Source organism: Mytilus trossulus, chromosome 11, assembly GCF_036588685.1.
Source record: "Mytilus trossulus isolate FHL-02 chromosome 11, PNRI_Mtr1.1.1.hap1, whole genome shotgun sequence".
NCBI lineage: Eukaryota > Metazoa > Mollusca > Bivalvia > Mytilida > Mytilidae > Mytilus > Mytilus trossulus.
This window is the reverse complement of record NC_086383.1, coordinates 47,869,859-47,881,897: the sequence shown is the minus strand read 5'-3', so window position 1 is coordinate 47,881,897 and position 12,039 is coordinate 47,869,859.

Here is a 12,039-nt window from a genome sequence, read left to right as displayed (position 1 = left end):
TTTGGTCATTTTTACAGCTGTTTACTAACTTGATGTTTTTGTTTTAAAATTAAAAATATAATTCAAGATACCAAATAAGAAAGTAAAGGGGTAGGGATTTTAAGGGAGCTTACTTTAGGATGTAGGATATAAGGCACACCAAAAGTGCATACTCTTTAGTGTTTGTGAATTGAAACTGGAAAATGGTTGTTTTATAGGTCTTGAAACTCCGTAAATATATGCATGCAAGACAATGATATCAATCCAAAATTGATTTTCATAATTTTGTTAAACTAAAATATCAATCATTCACTGTGGTTTGAAACTTTAAAATAACTTTCTCCAAATATCCTGAATTTCTTCCAAACTTGTACAAAAGCAAAATGTTTATGATCATAAGATAATATCTGAAAGTAAAGTTTGTAAAACAATCCTTTTTTCCTATATTACATATAAACATGATAAATGGTCTACTCTTCCAAGTTACCATTACATACACTCTGGAGTTAAAGTTTTTAAAACATTAGATTTTATAAACCATCCTGGATTTTTACCCAATTTTGACAGAACTAGTCAAAAGATAGTATCCATAGGAACATTTTAATACTTTTTCCTCATTTTTGTTGAGCCTGCGATTAACAGCAAAAGAAGGCGAGACTATTTGTTCTGCAAAACTCTTACAATTTTAATAGCTGAATACATCAATAACCCATCTCCAGCTCGGGGTTGAATTGAAGGTCACATGAATACGTATGCAATGAGGTCCTAATATTCACTCGCAAGTGTACAACTCATCAACCTTGTTTCTTAGCTAATTTAACAAAATAGAACCAGATTGGCTGCTAACAGTGAATTATAATTTCACTATATCATTTTTATTAATGATTTAACAATAAAAAAAATATATATATTTTTTTATATCTCGAACCTAATGCACATAACAGTTCATTCCAGTTCTTAGCCTATATAACGTTATCTTATCTTGACAAGGTAATAAATCTAAATATTCTTCAAACTCAAAGTGTTTTTTTTAAGTTAAATTTTCCATTTCTGATTTCCGTGTCTGCTGGAATTGGTAAAAAATTATCTGTATAATGCTCAACTTTAACCATTTCGAATTAAACTAAAGTTACTTTGATTTAACCAAATATTTGAAAGTCCATATTTATTTAAGATATTTTTAATACAAATCAACCATACCATATTTTAAGGGGGCTCCTGGGTATAAATGATTTTTTTTTCTAATATAGGAATTCGCTATATTTTTTCATAAATGAACTTTATCATATACTTAAAAGAAAAATGAAATAAAAAAATGGGGTCACCGTTCATTTAAGCTAAAATCTGCCTCTGGAAGAAGCATATATTTTTGTTAATGTCCTTTTTTTCTGTTGAACTAATAGGAGAAAAAGAGGAAATATCGAAATAATAAATAACCTAATATAAGAAATCGCTTAAATTTTACAATTATTTAGTTCATGTACAGCTTATTTGAAAACAATACTAAAAAATATAGGTCACCGATGAGTTTAAAAAGATATCTCAAATTTAAGGCCAAAAAATGGCATTTTTGTACCAAAGGGAGATAATTTTGAGCTTCTTCATTTTTTAAAGTCATCTGGGGCCAAACCAAATCATTTTTTGGGGTTGTTCTTTGTACCATATCATATAGTAACAACTAATAGTGTAATAAATAAAATTTGTAATGAAAAAATAAAAGTTTAATTTTTTGCTAAAATTTTTGTACCCACGAGCCACCTTAAGAGTACTTACTGATCTTCTAGTTATTATGACACTATCTTTTGATCATCTGATCATAATACAACATTGTTTAAGCAGTCAGTAAATAGGTGTAAAAATTCGTTTTAAAATTAGTAATTACTGGTAATAACTGGGCAGATTTAGGAATTACTTGTAGTAACTAAGTGCATCAGGAATTACCTGTAATTCCTAAATTTCAGTAATTACATGTAATTCCTAATTTCACCTATTTACTGTAACATATATACTGTTAATTTATTACTGTATTAAAACTTTATTTAACAGACATGTTCTTTGATTGCATTTACCTGTTTATCTCTTTCACCTGACAATTTGGAATTATTCATTAATAGTGATCAACCGTTTTCTTAAAGTAATACATCCAAACTCCACTGTTATATTTGAGATGGCTCTCATGTTTGTATGAAGAAGTACTGCCTTGAACTTGTTCGGAGATGATTGTGAAAATATTGGCGTCTATGAAACGTAAAAGCAGATGACAACATTGAGTCTTTTGTAGACGATGCTTGCGTCTGGCGTATATACACAATTTAGTCCTGGTCATCTATGATGAGTTCATTGACCATATTTACGTTTGTGATTTATAGTTGATAATGTATAACATGTTGGGTTTTTTTGCTATTATTTATTTGCATAAATACAAAATAGGTATCATGTTATGTTATTTTAATGAAAACCCTACCTACAGAATAGAAAACACTTAAAATGTAACTCTAACCGATCCTTGGAATAAATAAAATGAAAATTATAGATATATGAATAGTAATGAAATTACGTTAGAACGAAATAAACAAGTAAACATATCTAGGCCATGGTGCATGCCTAGATCTCTTAGCAATGACACAGAAAAAAAAAAGGATTTGGACCACATTCTTAGAAATAGTTGTACAGATATAATTAGTTATCTTGGTGTAATCAGGGGTGTACAGAATTTCACACCGTTGTTAAAAATTCATACACTCTGAGGCGCAGTCGAATGGGTGTATGAATTTCAATAACGGTGTAAAATTCCGTACACCCCTGATTACACCAAGATAATGAATTTATTTCTTAGGAACAATTCCTAAACTCATTTTTAAACCAGGATGTAAAATTGAAAATTGTAAATGCAAATTTTCCAGTGTAACATTTTTTTAAACTTCGATGCTGCTGCGCATTGTCAAATTTATACTTTTTCTTTATTCTGGGAAAAATTCAGAAAAAAATGTGTTCTTTTTTAATTTTCGGGGGAGGGGGGGGGGGGTATTACATTTTTCCTCAAATTTATCTTTTTTTTATGATGATGACATTATATTTTTATTTTTTGACATTTTTTTTTTTATTTCGGCAAATTTTGTTTTAGATTTGTTGTCAAAATTTTATTTATCCCGGGGTGAACAAGGGTGGGGTGTTATTTGCACCGGGGTAATTTACCAATCAATCAGATACCAATCGGATATTTGCTGCATAAGCAATAAAGACAGTTACAGAAGATAAGAACACATCGTAAAAAAAGTCTGATTAACTAACGGTACACACTGCTGTAGGGTTTGACTAGTTCGTCTTCCCAAATCTCACACAACGCTTTGTATATATAGTGAATACGTTTTTTGAGTAAAACAACATAATAAAGATCTTACAAACTGCAACAACCAATAGTGACAACTAACTTTGTGAAAAAATTCAAAAAGATAGTCACTATTGTTTGGAAAACAGGATGAAAATGAATTCGCTACTACAGGCAGCTTCTAAGGTTGCTCATCTGTTTGTGCAGATGAGTATTACTTTTGTGTATTACTGCCGCTACGGAAAGAACGGTCGATGCAAAATAAACAATGAACATTATCTGTTTGTCCATATTTGCTAAAACATAAATGACAAATCTTTCAAGCCTGTACAAATTTAGTATTTTTGTTAATATTTTGTAAAATAGAATCGTGTGTATTAAAACTGGATTTGAAACAAACGTTCTTTTTTTTAAAAGGTTAAATATTCAGAATTAATCAACAATTGGGCGACATGATATTATATGTATCAAAATTCTTATAAAAAACTGTTAACAAAACTTTGAATTTTTGAAATACTTATAAAATTGAGAATGGAAATGGGGAATGTATCAAAGAGACAACAATCCGCCATAGAAAAAACAACAGCAGAAGGTCACCAATACAACAGGTCTTCAATTTAACGAGAAATTCCCGCACCCGGAGGCGTCCTTCAGCTTGCCCCTAAACAAATATATACTAGTTCAGTAATAACGAACGCCATACTAATTTCCAAATTGTACACAAGCAACTGAAATTAAAATAATACAAGACTAACAAAGACTAGAAGCTCCTGACTTTGGACAGGCGCAAAAATGAGCTTTTCTACCTCAGGAATAGACTACCTTAGCTGTATTTGGCAAAACATGTAGGGATTTTTGGTCTTCAATGCTCTTCAACTTTGTAATTTATTTTGCCTTTTAAACATGTTTTGTTTCGAGCGTCACTGATGAAATTTCCTAATTACCACACTTTGAATTTTGAAAAACTAAGGATTTTCTTATCCCAGGCATAGATTACCTTATCCGTATTTGGCACAACTTTTTGGAATTTTGGATTCTCAATGCTCTTCAAATTTGTACTTGTTTGGCTTTATAAATATTTTGATATGAGCGTCACTGAAGATGTGGTGTGAGTGCCAATGAGACAACTCTCCATCCAAGTAACAATTTGAAAAGTAAACCATTATAGGTTAAAGTACGGCCTTCAACACGGAGCCTTGGCTCACACCGAACAACAAGCTATAAAGGGCCCAAAATTACTAGTGTAAAACCATTCAAACGGGAAAAACAACGGTCTAATCTATATAAACAAAACGAGAAACGAGAAACACGTATATATTACATAAACAAACGACAACAACTGTACATCAGATTCCTGACTTAGGGCAGGTGCAAACATTTGCAGCGGGATTAAACCTTTTTTATGGATCCAAACCGTCTCCCTTTTTCTGAAACAATAGCATAACATCACAACATAGAAACACACACGATAAATTATCAATTGGCAGACTTAACTCAATCAAAAAATATGTTTAGTAGTAAATACAGTGGTTTTGAATATTTGATAAATAACCTGCTGTTTAATCCATATCGCGCAACTTTGATGCGCACTTTTTTTTTTATCGCATACCCTTTATCACATCCCTACTATTTATCGCATACCCTTTATCACACCCTAATTTTTTTTTTTTTTTTTTTTTACATATTCAGTCTTTATTTTCGTAATTTTAAGAAAAATCATTTCCTCAAAATAGGTACGGTCATTCGGGCGTGACGCAATTTATTGAATGACGTCATTATTTGGTATGATCATGTGACGTCACGAACGTCAAGTTTTCATATCTTTTGGCACACTAAATGCAACTAAAAAAAATACAAATCACACAAAAAAATACAATAATACACAAAATATTTTTAAAACAACAGAATGCAAATTGTCAGGTAACCCAAGTGCTTTGGATAAGTTATTGAGCAGTTTTTTAAGGCTTTAATACAAGACAAAAGTAGAACTGAAGGTAACTCAGTGAACAATCCTTATAATATAACTCTCCTGTTGAAATATATAATAAAGCGTATCACCCTCGACCAATATCATCCCTCGGGCCTAAAGGCCCTTGGGCTGATATTGGTGTCTCGGGATGATACGACATATGATACGGAGTTTGCCATGTATTATTGTCAATATATACACACCTTCAGTATAAGTCTAGAGTAATTGTGTAAAACATAGAAACCTTCTGTTTATATAAGATAGGTGAGTTATCAACCAATGTCTGAACAGATACAAAGGAAAAGTCTGCATGTCATTGCCTAGGCACTGTGATGGTCTTTTATCAGTAATGAAAAAAGATGTAGTATTGATGCAAATGACACAACTCGTCTCAAGAGACCAAAATGACACTGAAATTAATAATTATGGGGAACTATACGGTCTTCAACAATAGTCAAAACCCAGTACGCATATTCAGCTATAAAAAATCACAAAAATAAAACAATTCCAAGGAGAAAAGTAACGGCCTAATTAGTGTACAAAAAATTAACGAAAAACAAAAAACGTAACACAGCACCAAACGCGAACCACTAGCTTTAACACCAGGTTTAATCCTACATTTTTCTACATAACAGGAAAGCCTGTACCAAGTCAGGAATATGACAATTTCAATCCATTTGTTGGATGGTTTAAGCTTTTGAATTTTCATTTTGATTAGGGACTTTCCGTGTTGAAAATTTTCTAGAAGTTCAGTATTTTTGTGATTTTACATTTTACAGGCTGCTGATTTGGGCCACGCACATACATATATATGGCGGGGTTCAACACGTAAGCAGGATTCGAACCTTCCTAAATGATCGGAAATTGAAAACGTAAATGTTAATATTATATGGTTCCCTCTTTAGCACAAATCAGCACAAATTGAACCATTTATTCGTGTTATAAAGTAGAGGCGAAAGATGGTTAAGGCATAATCAACATAGAAAATAATAAAGTTTCATTTTGGATGTGTGTGTGATATATTTAGCAGTAATTGTAAATGGAAAAACAATTTTCAAGTGTATGAATTTACTTTCAAACCTAAAGGGAGCTGTACTTTTCAATAAAAAGACGTTTTGGAAATATTGTAAAATGTTATTCAGTTTGATTCCGCCCACTGGAGGAAAGTTATATATTATTTATTCATAAATATATATTTTTTTAAAATCAATTATATAATTCCTGAAGAACCATTTATAAACTGTGTTTCTGTATTTCAATACAAACTAAACAAATTTTTAGAAGAATCAAAGTAATATTTTCCATACCAATTACATAATTTTTATAGAACCAAAGTTTAATAAATTTAATACCAAACATATAATTTCGGAATAAATACGAATTCTTTAAGAAATTCATCTATGACAATTTGATAGGTAAATGATCCAATGTCATCACCGACATTTGGTAGGGAATGAAAACGTTAAAATTAAGTAATGAAACCCTACTTTATGTTTTTCGCACAAGTTAATGCAGACACTTGTCAATCGGAAATCAAACAAATACGAAAAGTCATGTTTTTGTTAATTACATTCCAGACAAAACAGTGATGACAATAATAGTATGCAGCCATGCTCAAGGCCAATAGTCTGACATACCACAAATTATAAGTGTTTGAGGAAATTTAAAGCGTGAGCACAACAATAAGGGCGGCCTAAACAAATAGGTAAAATTCGTTTAAGGTATTCAATGTTTAGACAAGTTGTATTTTTCGCTTAAGAGTATTTAAATGATTAAAAACAACCTTGAAATTGACATAACAGTTCGTCATTTCAATTACATCAAAACTAAAGTGCAGACTACTGGATGTATTTGCTTAATGCTCTGACTAATAGAATATAAGCAGCTGTACCGATCGCGATGAAGTTTTAACTCAATAATGATAACTACATACTGTAAATTCAGAAATTATTGCGAGGTTTTTATTATTGCAAATAATGCGACTGAGTTGTAAACGCAATAATTAAAACTCGCATTTTGTAATATTTTAACTGAATTAAGCATGACTTTTCTCAAAATCGTAAAAATAAAAATCGCATTCAAGTGTAAAATGACAAAATCGCAATAATAAGTGCACGCAATAATTTCTGAATTTACAGTACTTATAAAGTTGTCTCTTGAAAAAAAAATTCCTTCTAAATTCGGTTCTAAACTCTTTAAAAAATTAAATCTTACTTCACATTTGGTAAAATGTCATGATATTAAAATTAAAGTGTTTCTTGAATTCTGTAACGATTGTGGATCTAAGAGACTTTTATTTCTACTTTGGCTTACATTTGATTAAATCTTTGAAGTATCATTAATTAATGTAAAAAAAAACAACCCATACAGGTGAAAACACAAGTGTTATATCTGAAATTCATGAAACAAATGAAAAATAGAACAACAAAAAAAAGCAATGGCAAATGATATCGTCTTTTTTTTCATTTTTCAACTGACAGTTATAGAGTCTATACGTACATAATGCAATTGAACCAGAAGGTAGACGTTCACTAAAAGTAATACAAATGTATAAATTAACTTCAAAATTTGCATTGCCATAGATAAGATGTAATGAAAAATATTCAATTGCGGTTTCAAAGGATTTTGTGATTTCCTGCCAAGAATGAAACTTTTGTATTTACAACTCTTTTATATCGGCAGTGAATGCCATATGATAAATGTCCAAAAATGTACATGTATATTATGATTGCAGTATTTATTAATGACATATTAATTAGTCTGTACCTAGAGAAATATGATAATGATATTTATTTCATTTATCAAAAATTCAATCTAACGTTTTTAATTAATTTTTGACCTTGTTTTCTTGGTGTTTTTTTTTGAAATCTTTTTATGATGCTTTGCATAACGTATTACACAAAATGTAATATCATTCTTGCTGCAATTGATTTGATGCTCTGCACTCGTCAATACTTTATACAAAAGAAAAGAGTGATTGTATGACTCTATTCAGTCGATAAATTGCTATTGAATTACTTTGTATCAGTACTTGGTATCATATTTAACTGGTCATTATTAAATTCAACAGCAAAGTCATTTACTGGTGGAGTTTTTATCATTGATATGGTCATAGTTATAAATTAACTGTTTACAAAACTTTGAATTTTTTAATTACTAAGGCTTTTCTACCTCAGAAATAAAATACCTTAGTTGTATTTGAAAAAATGTTTGGAATATTTGAACATCAATGCTCTTCAACTTCGTACTTTATTTGGCCTTTAACCTTTTCTATTCGAGCGACCCTGATAAGTCTTATGTAGACGAAACGCGCGTCTGGTGCAAATGTAAAATTTCAATCCTTGTATCTATGATGAGTTTATTTACACAAAATTTGCTTATCTTATAAATCATAATTATTACAGAAATACTCTCCAAATTAAACTTAAAACAAACAAACAGATTTGCACCCAAAAAGGGGAGTAAAGAAGAGAAAGGTTGAACATGTTCACACCATTAAAAGATTTTTTCACTCATACTATAAAAACTAATTTTGGTATGCATTGTATCAAGAATAGTCAATATTGGCCTCTTTTTAAAACCAAACAATGTCTTTCAATGCAACAGTACGTTTTTCTTCTTCTTCTTCTTTTTTTTTAAATGTAGGATTTTTAACTGGTCCATAGTTATATGCGAATCCGATATAAACATTTCCAGTACCATATGTGTTGAATTGACCATAATCCTAGTTATGAATGGTGATGAACTCATTTGAAGTGTACTGGATGCTGAAAATAAGAATGTTACATGATACAGTTATTACTCAGTTGTATATTTTAATTAAAACATTTTACAATGACATTTTATCCATATTTCGAGTTTTTGAAATAAAAAAATATGAAAAAGATGAATCAGTTGTAGTTATGCAAAAAAACCCATTGCTATTGCTAATTAAGTAGCGAAATAAAATAATTTAAGACAGCAGGGAAGATTAGTTATGTAGTTTTATAGGTTTAACTGATATAAAAAATGAGAACTTTATATTGTAAATTTTACGATGTCTCTTCAGTGACCATAGGGTAAGATTTGTATAACATTACTATTTGATTATTTGTCTATATTGTATAACACCTTTTCACGTGTAGAAACCATGTGAGTGGATTCCTCACTTCTCATTGGTCAATGATCTTGCAGGGTCAGCACAAGTGTACGTGCAATGTTGCACACATGGCACGTACTTATTTTCATCATTTTCCTTATCTCTTCCTTTTATCATTAACTTTCGTCTTGATAACATGTGTTTCTAAAACGTTACGTGAAATTTAATTTTCCCACCCGCAAAACTCCCTTATTTTATCTTTACAAGTAGTATTGTAAATATATCTTTATTAGTTGGGCAGATTTCCCCCACCTTTTCTATTATTTGTCATTTATTCAATTAATAATTTAATATTAATTATGTATTTTAATTGCCTATTAATTATGAACTTTTGTGTCAAATGTTTTATTTGCAAATTGTTATATTTTGTATTTTATGATTTTTAATGCATTTTTTGTCGTCAATCTAGTATTTACACAAGTAGCAAAACAAGCTCAAACTCTGGCTGACATGTTTATATGTCAATAAGTTAATGGTATCTGTCTGTCTGTCTTAAAACTATACTGAACTCAGAGGAAAATTCAAAATGGAAATTCCATAAGCAAATGACAAAAAAGTAAAGCCCAAACACATCAAACGAAAAACAAAAACAGAAACAACTGTTATGCAGAATATGATAAAAGGGCCAGTTCTGATAGGAACCCTAAATTTTCGTTGAAATAGCCTTTCTCGGTACTGCAACTACTAGGAAGATTCAAATCCAATTATGAAATCCAAAAGTTGACCAACGTATTTATTTAGAGCATAAACTCCTGGGCCCCGTTCCACGAAGCTGTCTTAGGACTAAGAGATGGTCTTATGACATATCTTAGTCCTAAGTGGGTTTCACAACGTGGTCCTAAACTAGGAAATCTCTTAAAGTTGGTCATAAAGTTAGGACTACACGAGAATTGTCTTATTATGGTCTTAGGATAATCATAAGTTTATTTAAATATAAACTACATTCAATTTTTATATTAATTTTGCAATTTATCTTGATATTATATAATTATCTATTCTCCTTTTCCGGCTTTTCACTTTAATCTTTATAGATTGACGGATTATCATAATTTGTAAACAATGAAAATTCAATCCCGATATTGATACCAAGAACGAACGATTTTATCCTTTTACCTTTTATAACCGAAACAGTGGGAAATGAATTCAACTCACTTGTATACAAACAAAAAATGTCATAATTTAATCCTTTTTTTCTTGTATTAAACATTTCATATATATCTATTGGTGAATTAACTATGATAGTTATTTTTTATGTTTATATATCCTTTTTTTATTATAATTTTGCAAATTATATAATTATATCTATTAATACGTTAACTGTTAAAACAGTTATTTATGGTAAAAATATTCTACATTAACACAATTTTTTCCAATGTTTATAATGAAAATTTAAAAAAACTTGCGATAGGTTTAGGATATTTTTCCTAAGATCATCCTAAGACAGCTTCGAGACGAGGTCTGAGATATGTCATAGGATAGTCATAAGAGGATCATAAGACATGTCCTAAAATATGTCTTATGACAGGTGTTAGGATAGTTTCGTGAAACCGGCCCCTGTATATTCAAACTAATAGTATTATCTGTTTTTGAATACTCCAATAAAAGGTATGAATGAACGACTGATCATAATTAAAAGACAAATAATCAAATACATATAAATTGAGTTATGATGTTATGAATTAAAATTTTATCTTTGAAATATTAAAACATTTTATATTTGAATACATTCTAGAATGGTCATTAATTGCATTCATCCAACGTGATTAGTCGTAATTTTAAACCAAATGATGTGTGTTGAGTTATGTTTGAAATTTTGAAATATCCATTATACCTGAAAACCCTATCATTAAGGTTTGAAGTATGTCAAAACCATATTTTTTAAAAAGAAATCATGTAAGCTGTACAAGGTTAATGAAAATAATTAATTTAAGCTTATGGTCTTGTATTATCAATTATATCTCAAAATGTTTTGCATCTCTTTTACCATTTTAAAATTGCAATTGAAATATTGAGTGACTGTATGAATTTCTGAAAGGGTATAATTTATTGCCGCAATTTAAGGTTGAATTCAATATTATGTGCGAACTTAATTATATGACGACTTTCAAGATATTTACAAGACCTCAAACTTGCGTAATTTCCCGACTGATAAATTAGATTTATTGTTAACCTTCCTACAGTCCCAAAAATATTTTGAAAAGACCTACAACTTTTGATGATAACTTGACGATGTCTTTACAATCTTATCTAAATAGAATTAATTATCGTTCAAATATTTTAATATTATCTTTTATGTTGAAATTGAATACACTTTTCGACGAATAAAAGCACTTCACTTTATTTGGTTTTCTTCTATTTATCACTGATGTAATTACCTGTCCAATTGACGTTAAAATAGTCGGTAAATATACAACTGAGGGTCCCGATATTTACAATAGAAAGAAAAACAACACACCTCATACCGTTTTAATTGTAAAAAATTAAAATAAAGTTAAAACGATTTTGATTACAATTATAATACGTGTGCGTTATTCAACAATCATTAAAATAACAAAACATTCAGCTGGAAAAATGTCTGTATATTTTGTATGAATCAGTTTGAAATAATATTCAGTCAAAAATTTT